The following is a 19227-nucleotide window of genomic DNA, read 5'->3' as shown; positions in this document are numbered from 1 at the left end:
AAACTGCATCACCACCTTTAGGAAACATGGCCTCAGGCTACAGGGCCCCCAACAGCCGCCTCTAGAACCCACTGTCATATCTGAATAGCATACAAATGGCTGCATGTGGCAGGAGTATCAAGGCAGGCCCATTCCTGGGAAGCCAGCACTCTACAGAGGGTTGACTTTGGCTTGAGGACTTCCCAATGGGCTCCTCGAAGGCCTCGTTGACCTCCTCTCACCCCCTCCCACCCAAAGCTTATTCACTCGTGATCAGACTCTCATTGCAGTCTGTCAGCTGTTCCAGGCTTGTGTGGCTCCTTCGCTTTCCCTCACAGGCATAAAATACCTGCATGTTTAGTTCTATCTTGGCTTTTGCACAGAGGATCTGGGGGTAAGCTACCACATTTGCCTGGCTCCTCCCTTACCTCTTTAGTCACTGCTTTCCCGTCTCTTTCACTGGTGTCTCTTCATCTCCCTGCAGTCAGATGGTTGATGTGCCCCTCAGACTTCTCTTTCTCACCCACACTTTTCCCCTTGGAGATCTTGTCCAATCTTGGGGCTTTATATACCATCCATATGTTAAAGGCTCCCAGATATCTCTCTCTCTCCAACCTGGACCTCTCCTCTGAACTCCAGGTATCATGATATCCCGACATCTCACTCAAGTGTCTTACGGGAACTTCTCAAATTTAATGTATCCAAAATTGCACTACTAACATTCTGCACCCCCCCGCCACTGTCCCTCCAGGTGTCTCTTTTGCATTCCCCACAATCTCAGTAATTGGCAATCCTATCCTTCTAGTTGCTGTGGCCATCCTTGGCTCCCTCCTACCTCACTTCTGGTCACTAATAGGTACTGTCATCTTTAACTCCAAAATCTGACCACATTTCATCATCTCCCCTGATGCTATCTCGGTCCAACACATCCTAGTCCTCACTTGGGTTGTTGCAACAATCTGTAATCCAGTTCTCTGCTTGTCTTCTTATCCTACCTTCACCTTCTTCTCAGAGAAGGTGCCAGAGCAATCTTGTTAAAACTTGTCAGATCATGGCAAACCTTCAATTACTCAAAAATCTTACTCCGAGCAAAATACAAAGTCCTCGTGATGATGGGTAGAACTATCCATGGTTGGGCCCCCATACCTCTCTGACTCATCCTCTCACCTCTCCGCTCACTCTGCTCTAGTCATGTTGGTTTCCTTGATGTGCCTCAAATCTGCCTGGCTTGCCCCACCTTCAGAGGGCCTTTGCATTGGCTTTCTGCCTGGAACATTCTTCCCTTTAATATCACCTCCTCCCAGTCTTTATGCAAATATCAACTCCTCTGCTAGACCTTTTCTTACCACCCTCTCTAAAATTAAAATTCCCAGGGCATTTCATATTCCTCTTACCTATTTTATTTTATTTTTCTCCCTAGCATCTGTCACTATCTAAAATAGTGTGTATTTGCTTACTTTTGTTGTTGTTGTTTGTCTACACCATTCTAATGCACACTCTATGAAGGAACAGATTTTTGTCTGTTTTATTCTCTGCTGTTTCTCAGCACCTAGAACATTGTCTGTTACATAGAAGATGCTCAGTAAATATTCACTGAGTGAAGAAATAACATTATTTTTGTTTTCTGTAATAAAATAAAAACACACGAGCCAAATTTCAAGGTCTGGCACATATAAGATGCTCAATAAATATTCATTGAACAATGAATTATTTTCCTAAGATTTAAAACACAAAATACATGAGCAAAAATCACACTGGGGTGAGTTGGAGATACAAATTGTTTCACTGAAACTGTACAGAATGTATCGTTTTGTAAGTAGAGCATAACTGGGGCTTGTGAATCTGTTCCTCATGTAGATATTTTCAAAATATCTTGATCTTCCTTGTAATTTCTTACAGGAAAAATATTCACATGTAATTTCTGTTTCTTGTCACTTATCTCTTGGATATCCCATCTTTGACTACGAATCATGGTAGAATTTAATTAAAGCACATCGGAGGGAAAATCCCCTACCTTATTTCTTGGAAGAGGAATGCAATCCAAACTGAATTCATCTTGTGATGAAATTCATTTGTTCAGGAAGAACTGCAGACTTAAATGAGAGAAAGAAAAAGAGAAAAAAATGGATAAGCTTAAACATTTAAACCCCTTATTGTCTCAATCCCTATAGAGGGAGGAGGCACGTCTTTAGTCCCTTGAGCCCTGTAGTTTTTTGTGCCAAAAATTCCACTCCTCCTTCCTCCTACTCTTCTTGACATATATTTAAAACAGCCAAATGCAAAAGGAACTCACCAGATCTTCACGAGGGGAGGAAGCTGTGCATTCCCTTTACTGTATCCTGAGATATTTTTAGCACATTTAAAGAGCAGTTTTTGACAATAGCAAAATAGGGCTCTTTGAGAACTAGTTATTTAAACCCCTGCTGAATGTATCCTGACAAAAATTAGAGAGTTTTATTAATTAGATAGCCTGAGGAGAGAATTAAATCTTGAATCACCACCCCGTGTGCCAAAATAAGTTGAAATCTTCCAACTTAGCCTTGTAATTAGAAGGTCCCAGGGAGAGGGCCCGAGTGTTCACTCTTCATATTGAAGAAGCCGGCTGGCAGCAGGCCTGAGTGAGAGGAGATGCAGCAGCCAGTTCAGGAGGACAAAGGAAAAACGGGTGTCATGGCAAATATGTGTGTCTGACTTCCAGCTCCAAGAAACCGGGACAGGGAGCTGGAATTCACTGCCTTGAAGCACAGGACCCTGTGGCACCATCTGCCCGGCTCACACGGGAGCCTTCGTGCCATTGCACAAAGGGCACGAGAGACAGAGTTCAATTGCCCCACTGCTTTCTTAAGGATAAAAAGGTAGGGATGGAAGCCACTGGAATTCCTTCCCAAGCCCCAACAGGCAACGTTTTGATCTAATAACTTGTACAGGAGCTCTAGCGATTTTCATGCAACTTCAAACTGTTCTCTGGAACAAAGTACCGTGTTGCAGCTCCCCGAAATGAGAATGCTTACTTTTCAAAAGCATGACATTTTTCAAACCATTTGCATTTTAAAGGTCTAAGGAATTTTAATCACCGATCGGCTTTAACCCACGTTTCCTGCCTGCGAACATGAGCACACACCCTCGACTTTGCCATCCTCATGAAAATTCTCTCTTAAGCTCTTGCTCTCATGTGTTTTTAGAATGGCTCAGCTCCCCTGCAGCTCTCATGGGCCTGCTTTCCCAAGGGGTCTCCCCGCTTGGAGGATGAGAGGCCCTCTTCTCCCCAGCCAGGGCCCCACTTCCCTTACGCACCAGCGGAAAAGAACCCAAAGGGGGAAGAGGAAGTGAGTAGACAGGCTGGCCTGGAGAGGGCCTGCTGCATTTCCTCACAGGGGCTCTTCATCCCCCCTGGGAAAAGCCACGTGACCCTCAAATTTCTTTCAATAAAATAAATTCTACGGCTCTGTGTCTACGCAGGCATTAGAGGATATAAGAAACCTCCATATTTCCTTGCATAATAGTTTTAGATTCTGGAGCCGGGCTGCCTAGGTTCAAATCCCAGCTCTTTCCTTCAAAGGCTGTGCAGTCTTGAGTGAGTTGCTTAACCTTTCTGTGTCCTGTTTCCTCATCTATAAAATGAGAAACATTGCTTCTATAAAATGGGAAGTAATATGACCTATGTCAAAGGGTTGCTGTAAATATTAAGTAAGCAAATATGTGTACGGTATTCTATAAGCACGAGCTGTGATTATTTTATGCATCCCTCTTACTAACATAGCAAAGACACACGGTTGGGGCTGTTAATGATATTTAACGCCTCCAGGATGAAAATCACATAAGAGTTCCACAATATCTACTAGCTCGTTAGCATTGACCCTTGCAATGGTCTGAATAATTTTTTTGTCCCTTCACTCCAACTCACATGTTGAAATCCTAACCCCTGAAGTTGATGGTATGAGGATGGTGGGCGTCTTTGAGAGGTGATTAGGTTAAAGGGATTAGAGCCCTTATAAGTGCAATTCATGTGTTATAAAAGTGACCCCAAAGAGATCCCTAGCCCCTTCTGCCATGTGAAGACACAGCAAAAGGTCAGCAGTCTGCAACCCAACAGGGCTTTCATCTGACCATACTGGCATTCTGGTCTTGGCCTTCCAGCCTCCAGAAGTATGAGAAGTAAATTTCTGTTGTTTATAAGCCATCCAGTCTGTGGTACTCTATTATAGAGGCCTGAAAGGATTAAGGCAACCATTTTGACAGTTACTAAACACTTGTCATGTTCACAGCAAATGTTAAATCAACTCCATTTCTGGACACCCATTAGCTGGTGCTCAAGGCCACGAGGCTAGTTTCTTTATGAATGAAAATACGGCATTCTTGCCAAATACAAGTCAGATAATACATCTCTCAAGTAATATGCAGTCAATAATATTTAAGTGATTCTCATGGAATTATGTGCCATTACCACTAATAAGCTTTTATTGGGTGATGACTGTGTGTTGGGCATCGAGCCAGATGCTGCCGACACGGAGAGCCACGACATAGTCCTTTACAGTAGGCTTACGATCTAGTTTGAAAAGACAGGATATATTCATCAAGAGATAAATAAAAACAAATGGCAGCATAAAAGTACAAAAATAAGTGGAGCAAATAGTCATGCTCCAGCAATTCTAAAGGCATAAGAGGTTATTCTGGGTGGGCAATTAAAAAATATCTTCCTACATAAAAAACTGGAATTCAAACAAAGTCTTGAAGATGAAGCAGAACTTTAAACACGTACAAAAAAAGAGGGGAGAAGGCATTTCAGGGATCCAACAGTGAGAAATGTTTATGGCGCAACTGGGGAATGAGCTGGCTAGGTCAACTGGATCAGGTGTCATAACCCTTCACCAACGGCGATCCCTCAATTTCATGGACTATGTATTTTTAAATTTGATTTGAGTTTAGAGCCACCGAAAACTTCCGTATTTCCTCGGGTAGGGTGCTATCTCTCACGTCTACAGAGTTAGCCGAAGTAACATAACAATTGCCCAGTGTGCTGTATTTAGCCTCCTTTGCAACTCTTTTTTCATCTGTCAGTACATTCAATCAGACGAATGTTGGGGCAAGTTGGGAGACTTATTCAGCCACAGGACTACAGTAAAACTTCCCTTGAAAGGGGCCAAGAATGTAAAAAAGGTGAGAGGAAAATTGATAGAATGCACTTCTCTTTTGTCAAAGCTACTCTCCAGGTATCGACCCGATACCTCATCAGAAAAGCAGAACATTCAGAGCTAAGAGGAGGTCAGCAGCTACTCGTGTATTCCTCTTACTTCACAGTGAAGAGACGGTGATATATTCATGAGAGAGCAAGAGCTCAGAGTTGTCATCGGCAGAATCAGGACTAGAACTCCAGACTGGAAGTCAGAACCCAGTCTCCCGACTCTCTCTATACCAGGTCGGTGGGGAGAACCTGGAGGGTGAAGATTGGTCAGAGAAACTAGGAGGAAGTCAAAGGGCAGGTCACTGTTGGATAACAGGGTATGGGAGCCTGGAAGAGTGAGCAAGCTCTGATGTTGGGGCCAGAAACAAAGAGCACCAAGATCCCAAATATAGAGTCTGAGGTCCCTTGATGTGACTCAAGATTTGTGACTAGTGTGGGAGGTTCAATGGTACCTCCTATGAATTCCGATTCAACCTGTGAAATTAATTGTATTTTTGGTTTTCAGGAATGGCCCTCAAAGAGTATTCCCTTGAAAACCAAAGACTCTAATATATTTTTTGATACTTCATTTAAGGTTCTTGTTTTTCTTGTCAACCGATTCTATAATTATTGTTATTAGGAGCTCTGACCAATAGAATATAGGAAGATTTCAGCGTGCGAAAGGCAACGGTAGAGTATATAAAGATGTGATAGATAGGACGCTCGTCTATATTCACCTTAACAATCAGTAAACCAATGCTTGTTGTAAACCGTTACAATTTTTAATTGGTAGATGACTTCTGTAAACTTGATTCTACTTTCTGGTTTAACTGTAACATTTAAATTTTTTTTCCCTTAATGTCTATCACTCCAAGGAATATTTTTCCCTTCACAGAAAATCTCAATGCCCACTCAGCATAACGGACACACGAATAATATTGGTGTCGAGATCAGTCTTACTGAATATTTTATAAATGGTAATGATGAGGAAGTGGGAGCACAGTGCCATTTGTAAGCCTGAAGATAAAAGTCATGTTGTAGATAATTGAATTCTATGCAGATGGAGCTAAATTCCAATGAGATATATAAGCCTACGTCAGTGGGTAAAGTAACCAGACAGTTTTAATATGGGCAGATGAAAGAATATTCATTAAGGAACACATAAACATTACAGCTGTAAGATTTAGAAATTATGATTTATAAGAGGGTCAGTCTGACCTATACATATCTTATCAGAAAAATATTTACAATGAATTGAAGGCTACTATTCATTGTAACTGTACAACTTGACAACCAAGAAGGGCCGAGAAGTGGGTGAAATAAGGGTAAACATGGGACATAAAATGTGATCAATCCCTTGCCCACAAAATCCTGTAGCCTCACCTGAACTGCTTCACCATCTTCTTGTCATTGTACCTCCAGAAAAACAGTCAATTTGGAAAAGCCTTGCAATCTTACTAATCATCATTTCCCCAAAGTTCTTAGCATGTAACAGGTTTTCAAAAAAGTGCTTTGTAAAACAAACCATCAGGAGACCTGATATGAAAAAAAAAAAAAAAGGAGACCTGATATGATACATTAGAGCAAAGGGATGGTGATAAGCAAAGGTATGGGTGCAGACTTGAAAAGATCAGTCTGAAACTTAGAGGCTGAGATTAGCATCAAACCCACAAAATGAATGGACTGCCCTCACCCAACAAAGAATTCAGGATCTAATAAATACGAGGCATCCTTTTGCATTTAAGAGATAAATATAAGTCAAATAAAAAGGCTTTGCAAAGCACACAGTAAATTTACATATCTCATTACTTCACAAGCTACATATGTTGAAAATGCACACGAGCTCTTTGAAGAGGGCTTAATAGAACATAAAGACTATATTCAAGGAAACAGGAATGTTTACTTGTCCTAAATTTCTGAGATTGATATAATGGAAAGAAATGATGCTCCAACGCTCTCAAAGCATAAATCGTGCACAGTGTGAAAAACACTAAGTTTGGCATCAGAATAGCTGTGTTCAATTTCATTCTGCTACCTACTGGCTCTATGGCTTTGCACAAGTCACAATCCCTCCAACTCTTGTTTCCTCACCTGTGAGGTAGGAAGAGTAAGACCTCCCTGTGGAATTGTTGAGTAGGAAATACAATAACGTAGCTGAACGTGTATTCGACACGAATGGATCTATCACATAGAAGGTATGAAATAATTCCTTTGTACCGCTAAGATACAGACTATTGGGATGACCCAAGGTGACAGGGATGGCTTGAGAATTCAATATCCAAACTGTCCATGTATCAAGTTCCCAGTTGACGTTCTGTCGGGAATATAGTCAACGTTGAGGCCGCAGGTGTCTCTGCTGTGGGTACTTAGTACAAACCCCTTCCTTTCGTCGTTAGAATACAGGGCTGGATGGGAAGATGGGTGGGAAAAGGTGCGGATTCCAGTGGCCTTTTAAAAAATGCCTGAAGAGATTATAAATTTGACCACGTGGCAGCCCTTGCCATTTCCCTGGCGTGAGCAGATAGCAGGGTCGGTTTAAAGGAGTACGTAAGACCCGTATTTTCAGAGCGAAGCCAGGTGCGCCCGGATCCCAGTGCCTGAGTGGCAGGGCCTCTGGACAGAGCTGACACAGCAGGAGGCCTGTGGTGCTGGTGGTGGTTTTCTTCAAGATTCAACATTAAAACCATAATGTTAAATGGTTAAAAAAGGAGTTGCCCAGATTTAGTGGAGTCAAGGTCACTGACCCCCGTTCAAACAGCCATAAGAGTCTTCTGGAATCGCCTGTATAAAACACAAGCCAACAAACAGAAACAGCCCTGCCGTAGACTACTCCCTGGTTCCTGGAGCCAACAGGCCAGCTGATTTCTGGTAACAGCTCTCGTCTCCTCAAACTCCTTCAGTGTGCTGGTTCTCGGCCTTGGCTGACAAAAGAATCACCTGGGAAGCCTTCACACTCATGAAGCTTTGGTTATATCCCAAAACAACTAAATTAGATTTTTTGGGGGGGAAGGGACTACAAGGATTGGTATTTTTTTTTTTAAACCAACATTTTTTTTTTATTTATTTATGATAGTCACACAGAGAGAGAGAGGCAGAGACACAGGCAGAGGGAGAAGCAGGCTCCATGCACCGGGAGCCTGACGTGGGATTTGATCCCGGATCTCCAGGATCGCGCCCTGGGCCAAAGGCAGGCGCCAAACCGCTGCGCCACCCAGGGATCCCAAGGATTGGTATTTTTAAGGCTCCCCAGATGATTCCAATGGGGGCCAAGGTTGCAAACCCCAACCATAGTAGCTTTCCGTTCCCAGCTGAATCAGATCCATGCCCCTTAGCTCGGTGCTTCACTCCTGCCGCACCTGGAGCCCCATGCATGTCGTCAGGCTTATTTCCTGTACCCCGATGCACTAGCCTTCACCGTCTGCTACGTTCTTGCCTGGTTAACCTACAGATACAGATCCCTGTGTCTACTTCCACTTACCTTTGTTATTTCAAATTGCATTCATCTATCAATACCCGGCTCAAATGGCAGTACGTCCGTGAAGCATTCCCTGATCCTCTAGTGTGGTGTTTCTGGAACATATCCACATATTCTTTGACTCTTCTCCCACAAAAGAGAGAGTCTAACTCCTTTGCCTTTGTTTATTTATTTTTAGATTTTATTTATTTATTCATGAGAATACACAGAGAGGAGAGAGAGGGGGGCAGAGACACAGGCAGAGAGAAGCAGGCTCCATGCAGGGAGCCCAATGTGGGACTCGATCCTAGGACTTCAGGATCACGCCCTGAGTCAAAGGCAGGCACTTAACCGCTGAGCCACCCAGGCGTCCCAACTCCTTTCCCTTTATATATGGGCTAGCCCTGGTGACTTTATTCCAACAAACAATGTGGTAGTAGTGACTCTTAAGTAAGGCTGGATCAGAAAAAAAACATCTGGAGGCACCTGGGTGGCTCAGTGGTTGAGCATCTGCCTTTGGCTCAGGGAGTGATCCCAGGGTCCCAGGATCGAGTCCCACATCGGGCTCCTTGCATGGAGCCTGCTTCTCCCTCTGCCTGTGTCTCTGCCTCTCTCTGTGTATTTCTCATGAATAAATACATAAAATCTTAAAAAATACCCAACCCAACATAAGGCTTCCACCCACTGCTCTCCTTCAATACCCAGGTCAAGATGGACCAGGTGGAGGGACCAGAACAAGAGTGAGAAGCCTGAGAAGCCAGCTGCTCCAGCACACCAGCCTTCTGAGTCTAGGCAGCATCAACCGCCAGACACACAAATGAATCTTGAGATGATCCAAGCCCCTAAGCTTCAGGCCATCCAACTGAAACCCCAGACATCATGAAGTAGAGACAAACTGTCCCTGCCATGCCCTGTCTTATGTCCTGAACAGAATAATAAATGAGTATTTAACAACGCTAAGCCTCAGGATAACTTGTTACGTGGCCATAGTAATGGAAACGCTCACTTTTCTAGTTCATTTTATCCCTGCTTCCCATATGGCACTTAGCATGTTCTCTTACTATTTTAATTACCAACCACGTTGGGTCTCCCATCCTAGATTGCTAAGAGCTTGATGTCAGAATTTATAGCTTATTGATTTTTGTATCTTCCACAATGCCTTGCTTTAAAATGTGTTCACCATTTTGAGTGAATCTGTAACTTCCGGCACAGACAAGCACTGACCTTACTAAGGCATCCTTCTGTTTTCACTTGGTTTTGAACCCCTGGCTCTAACTGTTGATTATGTTCACCTCATTTAACTAAATTAAGGGCCTTGTGTTACATCGACAATACAAGGACGATAAAAGGAAATGTTGAGAATGACGGAAGGTGCAGAATGGATGATGGCAACCTGTGGACGTGTAGCCAGGAACCTACAATAATATGTATGGATATAGATATGGGTCTGCTGTGAACTTTTCTCATCTTCACTCTAGGGAACTGATGAATTCTTAGCTCGGTGGCCAAGGGGGAGGTTTCTGACTTTGCCTGGTCTGTATCCCCTTCTTTTCCCGGGCTGGTTGCGTATCTCTGTGCATGGTGTTTATGTCCCACTTCATCTGTGCTGGATTGTTGGTTCCTTTTAAGGATTTGTGTCAAATGTAAAGGATTGTCTGTTTTTAAAAGGCAGCGCAGCATAGTCGGAAAAGCCTGGGCAGACCGGGTTGAAATTCTGGGCTACAGTTCCAGTCGGCTCATCTGCCTTCAGCAAACCCCTTCACGTTGATGGTACCCAATCTCCTTCACTGAAAGAGGAGGAGGGGAAATCCTTACCTTACAGAACTGTTAAAAACTAGTGAGATGAAACACTTCCAGTGACTGGGCAGTGATTGGCACATTGTTGGCATTTAAAATTGTTAGGTATCTTATCAATTCCCTTACATTTTCAAGGAAAAATTACTTAGGTTTAGAATATCTGTTGAGGGGCCTGAGGGACTCAGTTGGTTAAGTGTGTCTGCCTTTTTCAGCCCAGGGCATGGTCCTAGGGTCCTGGGATCGAGTCCCGGGTCGGGCTCCCTGCTCATTAGGAGAGTCTGCTTCTCCTTCTCCCTCTGCCCCGACTCCTGTTTGTGTTCACTCATTCACTCTCTCTCAAATAAATAAATACATAAAATCTTAAAAAAAAAAAAAAGAATTTCTGTGATCTTAATGTATAAGGAAGTTCACTTTTCTCCAACAGGCTCTAGCAAATGGTGGCTGGAGCTGTGACTTGAAAAAGTCTTTGGTTTCTCTTTCTGTTTCTCTGTTTCCCTCTCTTTTCGGGTACCTCCTTCCCTTTCCCCCTTTCTGGTCTGCTACACTCACACTAACCTAAACGAAGACGGTGTTATTTCAGTCTCTGATATGTTGCATAAAGAGAGAAGATTTGAGGTAGGCTGCAGTCTAAAAAGTGCTACCCTACTGAGCAGATGTCTTTGATTCCATAATATTTCCTATGTTCTAATTCTAAGCGTTCCCCTGGCTGTAGTTTTCAGAGCAGTGATTAGCTATAGAACAATTTTATTACTTCTATGAATAGATTTCAAATCAATTTTAAAGTACAGGCCCAAGAGATCAGTACCGGCTCTCTCTCCAACTCTTTCTATTTTATTTTTTCACTTAAGAGATACCACATCTGCTCAGCTATCCTCCCCTCCCATCCATTAGCTCACCAGGTCTGGTTGATTGTTCCAGTGAAATACCTCCCAAATCTTCCCGTGCTTCTTAGCCCCACTGCCACTAACGTAATTAAGTCTAGATCAGTGTACCTCAAACTTTAATATGAATTGGAATCACTGAGTGAACTTATTAAGATGCAGACTCTGACTCAATCTTGGTGTGCCCGATTCTGCATTTGTATAGCGAGCTACTGGTGATGGAGATGATGCTGTTGGTCCAGGATCACATTTCAGATTATTGAGATCTAGATTACAGCAATAGCCTCATCCCTGGGCTCCCTGCCTTCACTCTTGCCTGTCTCAATCTTGATGATAAGAAATTTGAAATACAAGTCTGATCACGTCTATTTAGAACCTCTATTCTCAGCCCTGTCCATCCTGACACTCTTACCATCGGTCTCCCATAATAGTCAAGATGAAGTCCCAACTCCTTGGCATGACTTAAAAGTCTCCTTATGATTTCGTCCCTCCTTGCTTCTACAGCATTCTTTCTCTCTACTCCTTCGTTCAACACACGTTTGGTTAGTGCTACTAAGACACTCAGTTCGCGGCCACAGCCAAGAGCCTGCAATGACCTTTGGCAGATCTATCTTGCTTCTGAAACTTTTCAGAGGTGCTGTTCTCTCTGCTTTGAACATAATAATCCCTCCTTGTTCCTCTGCTTCCAACTTCCCTGGTTAGAGCCTCTTCATCATTCAGGACCAAACAGGATCACCTCTTCTGGAAGACGTCCTTCCCCTTCCCCCATTAGATGTTCCTTCTATATGGCAATTTATTTATACGATCTGCATTGCATGGTGCTGGGACAGGGTAGGAACCCAGAAACTAACTGAATGAATAGATAGCATTTAAGACACTGTAGTGTAATGGACTGTTTATGTAACTATGTCCCCATGGTAAGTTTTTTTGAGGGCAGGAACCATTATTCATCTTTTATCTCTAGTGGTTCCAAGGCAACTCACTAAATATTTGTTGAACACATGAATGAATGCATGCATAAAAGAGCAAAATAAAAGGTGATCCCAAATCCCAAAATCACAGATATAAGCAAAAATATGAATGGATTAAAATGTTATAGCAGAAGAAAATAATAAATGCCAGGACTCAACTATGGGCTGGAGACAGGCAGGAATTCCAGAACAATGTTTAGGTTTCTAGGGTTCTGTGAGGAAAAAGTAAGAGTGCTATGGGTAAAAATTCCTTGATATTCACGTTTAGTAGAAGTTGGATGCAAGTGTAATTGTACAGACAAAAAACAAAACAAAACAAAACAAACAAAACCCAAAAAAAACCTCCAGAACAAAACAAAGAGAAGTTCAGCCAACACCAGTTTTCACACTTCCAAGATGTTCTGCCAACTCTTAAAAATTCTCCAGCTTTTTATTAACTACCTAGTAGAGTGGCTAAGAAATGTGCTACCAATTAGGGAGTATTTCAAAGGGAGGACCAAAGGGACCTCATTAGAGCACATCTTTTATTGGGACACAGTTTTACCCACATGTTCACAAGAAGAACTGTCATATACGACCGTGAACGTATTTCGTACTTTCCTCTCACTCTTGACATCTTGTGTCTTGAGAATTTCCACGTACAGGATTCTACATGTAGAAAGGATTATTTTCTGGTGAATGCATGTCCTTAAAACAAAATAGACCTGTCCCTGCCCTCCCAGTGGCTTCAACTAACAATGGACAGATGCAGTGAAACGCCGGGACACCTGCACCCCGATGTTTATAGCAGCAACGTCCACAGTAGCCAAACTGTGGAAGGAGCCTCGGTGTCCATTGAAAGATGATGGATAGAGAAGCTGTGGTCTCTGTATACAATGGGATATTCCTCAGCCATTAGAAACGACAAATACCCACCATTGGCTTCGACGTGGATGGACCTGGAGGGTATGATGCTGAGTGAAGTAAGTCAATCGGCGAAGGACAAACATTATATGGTCTCATTCATTTGGGGAATATAAAAAATAGTGAAAGGGATTAAAGGGAAAAGGAGAGAAAATGAGTGGGAAATATCAGAGAGGGTGAGAGGTCATGAGAGACTCCTAACTCTGGGAAACGAACAAGGGGAAGTGAAAGGGGAGGTTGGCAGGGGGTTGGGGTGGTGGGCACTGAGGGGGACACTTGACGGGATGAGCACTGGGTGTTATGCTATATAAATCAAACTCCAATAAAAATCAAACTCCAATAAAAAAATACAAAAAAAGAAAAGAGAGAGACAGACCTACCTTCAAATTACATTACACAGAATGTTAAGTCATTATCTTAAAAAATTAAGGTGAATCAAGTTATGTTTAATTAGAAATAATAATAATAATAATAAACATATTTTAATGAGAAAAAACAAAACTACAATGGATAGGGCCAAACCAAACAAACAACAAACAAAGCCAGAGTGCTGGGATGAGGGGAGGTGCAAGCAAGCGGTGGTGGAGCAGAGGTGGGGACTCTTCGTCACATGGGCTGCTGGGGCACATGCTTCCTGAAGTCCTGGCAACGACACTGAACAACTCTTAAAATTACTGATTAAATAAAACAAACCAACAAACACACAAAAATTCAAACTAACCAATCAATCGGACAAAACACCCCAAAGGTTGTTTAAAAAATAAAAAACCTCAAAGTTCTCAAAGCAGAGGCAGGCTGATTTGAAGTCGGTAGAAGCAGCGTCTTTCCCCCTCGGCCCTTAGTCCTCTCCTCGCTCCCTCCGTAGCCTCCGCACGTGGCTCTCCTTCTGGTCCGCTGGCCTTCTGTCCTCCCTTCGCCTTCTTTGTCCCTCCAGTGCCCACACGTGGCAGCGGCCTGCAGCAGCTGGCACCCCACGGAGGGTGGGCTGGGCAGGAGGCAGCTCCAGGAGCAGGAGCTGGAGGCCCGGCCCCACGTGTCAGGTCGCCCGGTGGAGACAGGAGCTCCAACCCGGGCTGGGCACCTGCCAGCTGCGCCTTGCCCTTCTCGGTTGGGGTCCAGCACCCCGGGGGCTTGGCCGGTTTGGACAGAGATCGCAGGGGAGTAGAGGGGGGCAGATCTCAGAGGATGCCAGCCCATAAGTCACCCAGCCCCGGGCCCGAGCACCCGGCGCCGCCTTCGATGCAAGCAGAGGGGAGGGTCTAGGCCCTCCTGGGGTGCCCACGGAGCTTCAGCTTTTATACACTTGTATTTTTACATATTTTGTAAAAGTCATATAAATCCTGGCATGTGAAATGTGTTAAATCTTTTCTCTCGGTGATGAAAAAAATTAGATGAACTTTAAAAATAACATTTTCACCTTAAATAAGGACCGAAATGGCAACGCCACGTCGTCGTGCTAGTCTGTCTGGGAGAGTGACTTTTGGTTCCCGGACATTGGCAGCTCGTTCATCATGAGGGAGAGGCTCACGGGTCCTCCTTGTCTCTGAACGCAGTTCCCAGCGGAGCCAAACAAGGGGTGAGTAAGACGCTCTCTGGGAAAATACGAATATAAAGAAGAACCACTGCAGAATGTCCGTCTCAGAGATTGCCATAAAGACGGCCGTTTCCGGTGTCTTTTATAACCAGGGATTGTTAGTGGAAGGACCACTCCTTGGAAAACATTTTTTTTTTCTCTTCATATAGATTTTTCTTTTTTTTTTTTTTGGTCCCATATAGAATTCTCAGACTATGGCTAGCAGTTCAACCCACAAAACAAGGCCAACCGCCCGAGACAGAGGAGCAAGAGTTGCCAAGGCTGTCGCCCTGGGTTTGGACGAGGAAAAAGGAAGCGCAGTGGGTAGGAGTCGTCAGGGAGACGGGAAAGGACCAGGAACTGATGGTGTAGATCAGGGAGAAGAGCGGATTAGGAAAGGCGGGCATCGCGGCCTCCCATTCCGCCCTCCCAACCTGTGAGTCCTTGAAACGACCTCTCAAAATTCACCTCTTGGAGCTCAGGCCTTGACCCGAGCGAGGCTCTCTGAACATGAGAACTTGAACGTGTGTCGATCCAGGCTTTTGGTTGTGAAGGTGTCACCGTTGAACGGAAATGAAGGGCACCGGGGCCAAGAGCCCGGTGATGCGGGTCCCCCCTTGTTGCCACCGCTGGGCCGCGGCACGTCGCCTCCAGCTTCTCCCGACGCGCTCCCCAGGGACTCGGCCAGGACCCCCTCCTGCCCGCCACCGTCCCTGGGCCTCCCCGCTGGGCTCTGCACCACCTGGCGTGGCCTCCACTCGGTTTTTGTCTTCACGTGTGTCCATTCTTGGTGGGCCCCGGGTCCTCACGGCCGCGGGAGCCAGCGGGGCGACGGGCAGACAGGAAAAGGAAGAGGAGAGACGAGGCCCCCCGAGCCCAGGCTGCTCGTGTCCTGGTGGCCACGCGGACAGCGGGCGAGCTGGCTCCGAGGGCAACCGGGTGGCGGAAGCCTCGCTGAGGACCGAGGGGAATCCAGCAAGGAAAGAAAGAGCAGCCGCTCCTCCAGGAGCCACAGGGACCAGAAAGAGTCCCCGGGCCTCCAGGACCCCGTGGTGGGAGCGGGGCAAGCGCGCACGTGGGTAACCCCAAATCACAAGACAGGGCAGCAGCGGCGCTGTGCTGAGGGCCCTTGATGTCGGGCTGCAAAAGGGGTTTGAGACTGGGGAACACCTACGAGGAAACTCCTTCTGCAGAACTGAGCTCCAGCAGCTCCGAACATCATAGAATGAACTCTGAGTGACCCCTGCTTACTTGGCAGGCGATGGCTCGTGTCCCCCGTCCCCGCCTACCCCCATGGCCACTCCATCCCAATGGGGGAAAGTGTATAACGTCTATCTATGGGTTATACATTGTGCATGACCTTGTCTGGAATTAAAAAAAAAAAAAAAAAAAGCTCCAGCCACGTGCCCCGAGTTGCTCTGGTGCGAGGCCTGCCCCCCAAGCCCTTGGCGGAGATGGTGGAGCTGCGGCTGCTGAGGCCTCACTGCACCGTCCGCTCGGGGGGCACAGGTGCCCGGAGGGGAAGGGAGTCCCCCAGGGCCTCTTCGGGTCTGCGGCGACAGCCCCTGGGTGGGCGCCTGGCCTGGGCCCGATCCGCAGGCCCCGGCGTGACCCTCCCGGCTGCGCGCTGCGCACACGCAGCTTCCAGCAGCCCTTCCAGGGCCTTCGGGGCCTCTTACCGCAGCCTGTGCTGCCCGGCGTTGAAGCCACGTCCCCGTGGGATTACATCTGCTCAGATTTTGGACGGGTGGACCAACAGCCTTTCAATTCTCCCCATTTCGGATTCCCTCACGCCATGCGCTGTTACTCACGGTGAGCAAACGCTGCGTTTGGTCTCGTGGAAGCTTCGAGCACCGCGCATCCATTTACACAGGACAGGCTCCTGCAATTATTAAACCCAGATGCTGGGCCGGATCCTCCCGCAAGGAAGGCCTCATGGATGGCTGAATTTTCCAGTTCGATGAAGCTTTACTGTTTGAAGCGAAGAGCTCCATTCTAGGAGATCTTGGTTGGAAGCTTCTGGAAATAGGATTCATATTCCCTGTTGACCTAAACAAAAGGCCACAGGATGATTTGGAAACAATCTTACAAACACCAGGAAAACCCAGGGGCCGCTGGCCACTGGCCTACCCGGCTCTAGAGCGATGTGCTTTCAGGGCAGCAGACGCGGTTGGCTCCTCTGCATCCCACCTGCCGTCACCAGCCCCTCTCGTCTCCTTCCGGTTCGCTACCTCACGTCCATGGTGGGCTGGGGAGCTAGATTACACGGCTTAATACACTCGTGTGTATTAAGTATAAATGGATATCGTATAAAAAGCCCAATTTTTATTATTTCACACACATGGTGTATCTTCCCTTTAAGTTAGTCCTCGTCATATTCTTTTCTCTGCAGTTGCTACTTGCATTCCAGTTAACACGCAGCGTAACATTTGGTGACAATAGGAAGAAAAGGCTGGGAAACGCCACTGCAGGACGTGGAACCCCTGGATGGAGGTCGGAGGAGGGGTGCTGGCAGGTGGGGGCACGAGCAGCAGGGCCGCTAGGTACCCCCACTCGGGCCTCCGCTGCCTGCCCCCGTCCTCTCTCGCCTCCCTCCTCCCACTCACCCACGCCACACCCTCTACCCCCGGGGAACCGTGCACTCCTCCAGGATGGCATCCTCGTCCTTGATGCTGAGCCTTCTCACCTGCGGGGCCCTTGGCCCGGGATTCCCTTCTCCTTCTCCCTCTTTCTCAGCTGCTCTCTCATCCATCAGTATCCAACTCGAGCATCATCCCGTCCAGGAAGGTTTCCAGATACGTGCAGACCAACAACAAAACTAACCAACCAACAAAAGAAAGCGGGATGCATTGACGACAGAAATGTTGTGCTGGTGCCTGACGTGGAGCAGAGGCCTGGATGCGGGAAGACACACCGCCGTATGACAACTCGGAGAAGTGTTCTGGGTGGAAACGAATACCCTGGAGTCAGGCTCACAAAAGGTCTCCTCTGTGTAGCTGAAACCAGCAGCGGCGAAGGGAAGTCACAGGAAATTAGGTGGGAAAGGTAACGGGGGGTCATATTATATGGGGGACTATGGTATTAGGGCTTCGAGTTTTCTACCAAATACAATGGAAAAAGCTCATGATACCATGAGCTGACTTCTAGATTTAGGCCTCCCTGTTGGTGGCTGTATGGAGAACTGACAGTTGAGATGCAAAAATCAAAGCAAGGGGGCCAGGGAGAAGGTTAGGAGGAGAGTGGGGTGAACGCAGCAGTCCCTGGACGAGCAGCCAAGTAGGTGAGACATGGCCTGGTGTCCTGGGCCCCTGTCTTGGAGCTGGGCCATGGCCTTCTCCTGCCTTGTGCCGTGGCTTCAGACTGGAAGTTACCCCAGTGGATCACTTGGGTCTCCGGCTGGCCGATGACTAACAGGCCTTGTACCGCTCAACTTCCTTCTCAGATTTTTTTTATAGTAAATCTCTCTATATCTAGAGTAAACCTCTTTATATCTATACCAATTTCTTACAGAAAATCTCTCTAAATCTAAATCTAGTCTATATCTAGGTACTCCAATGAGTCACCACTTCAGAGCTTTACTCCTTAACAGATTTCCTTGGCATAGTCTTGGTGTGGGCATCCAGTTCCTTAAAAAAAAAAAAAAAAAAAAAAAAAACTGTGCTCAGCCAGAAAGGCCACGTCCATGTGACTGGGGTGGAGTCACAGTTCTGTGGTTTCATGTAGTTACCGAATCATTAAACTGTGTGATCGATGCCCTTAATGCATATGACCAAAACGAAAGACATTTACCCCAGACTGCAAAACGTGTATTGGTTTCTAAGGAATGACACTTGATGGGAAGTTCTAAAAAATAATAAATCCGTGTCTCCATATCCTGTTTGTTCTGTTTCTCTGGGGAACCCAGACTAATACAAGCTCCCGGAGGGCAGACTACTGAAGCATCTCGTGCTAGAGACTAACGGTTTGCATCCCCCCAGCACACACTCCTATGTTAAATCCTAATCCCTAACGTGATAGCAGTCAGAAGTGGGGCCTCTGGGAGATGGTTAAGGCATGAGCATGGAGCCTTCATAAATGGGATTAGTGCCCTTGTAAGAGAGACCTCAGGGAGCTCCCTCACTGCTTTTTTTTTTTTTTAAGATTTTTTTTTTAAAGAGAAAGAGAGCAAGAGCGCACAAGCAGAGGCAGAGGGAGAAGCAGGCTCTCCAGTGAGCAGGGAGCCCGACGTGGGGTTCGATCCCAGGACCCGGGGATCATGACCTGAGCCGAAGGCAGACGTGTCACTGACTGAGCCTCCCAGGCGTCCCTCCCTTACTCCTCTGCCCTGTGAGGACACACAGCCTAGGACTCAGGAGGCACCTTCTCACCAGACACCAAATCTCCCAGCCCTGTGATCTCAGAGGTCCCAGCCCCCAGAACCGTGAGAAATGAATTTCTCTGGTTTATCACTCCCCCCACCCAGTTGATTGCCTTCGTTTCAGCAGCCCGAATGGACTAAGACGTCTTGG

Source organism: Canis lupus, chromosome 18 (genome assembly GCF_048164855.1).
Source record: "Canis lupus baileyi chromosome 18, mCanLup2.hap1, whole genome shotgun sequence".
NCBI lineage: Eukaryota > Metazoa > Chordata > Mammalia > Carnivora > Canidae > Canis > Canis lupus.
The sequence above is the reverse complement of the archived record's forward strand: the minus strand, read 5'-3'. Positions refer to the sequence as shown.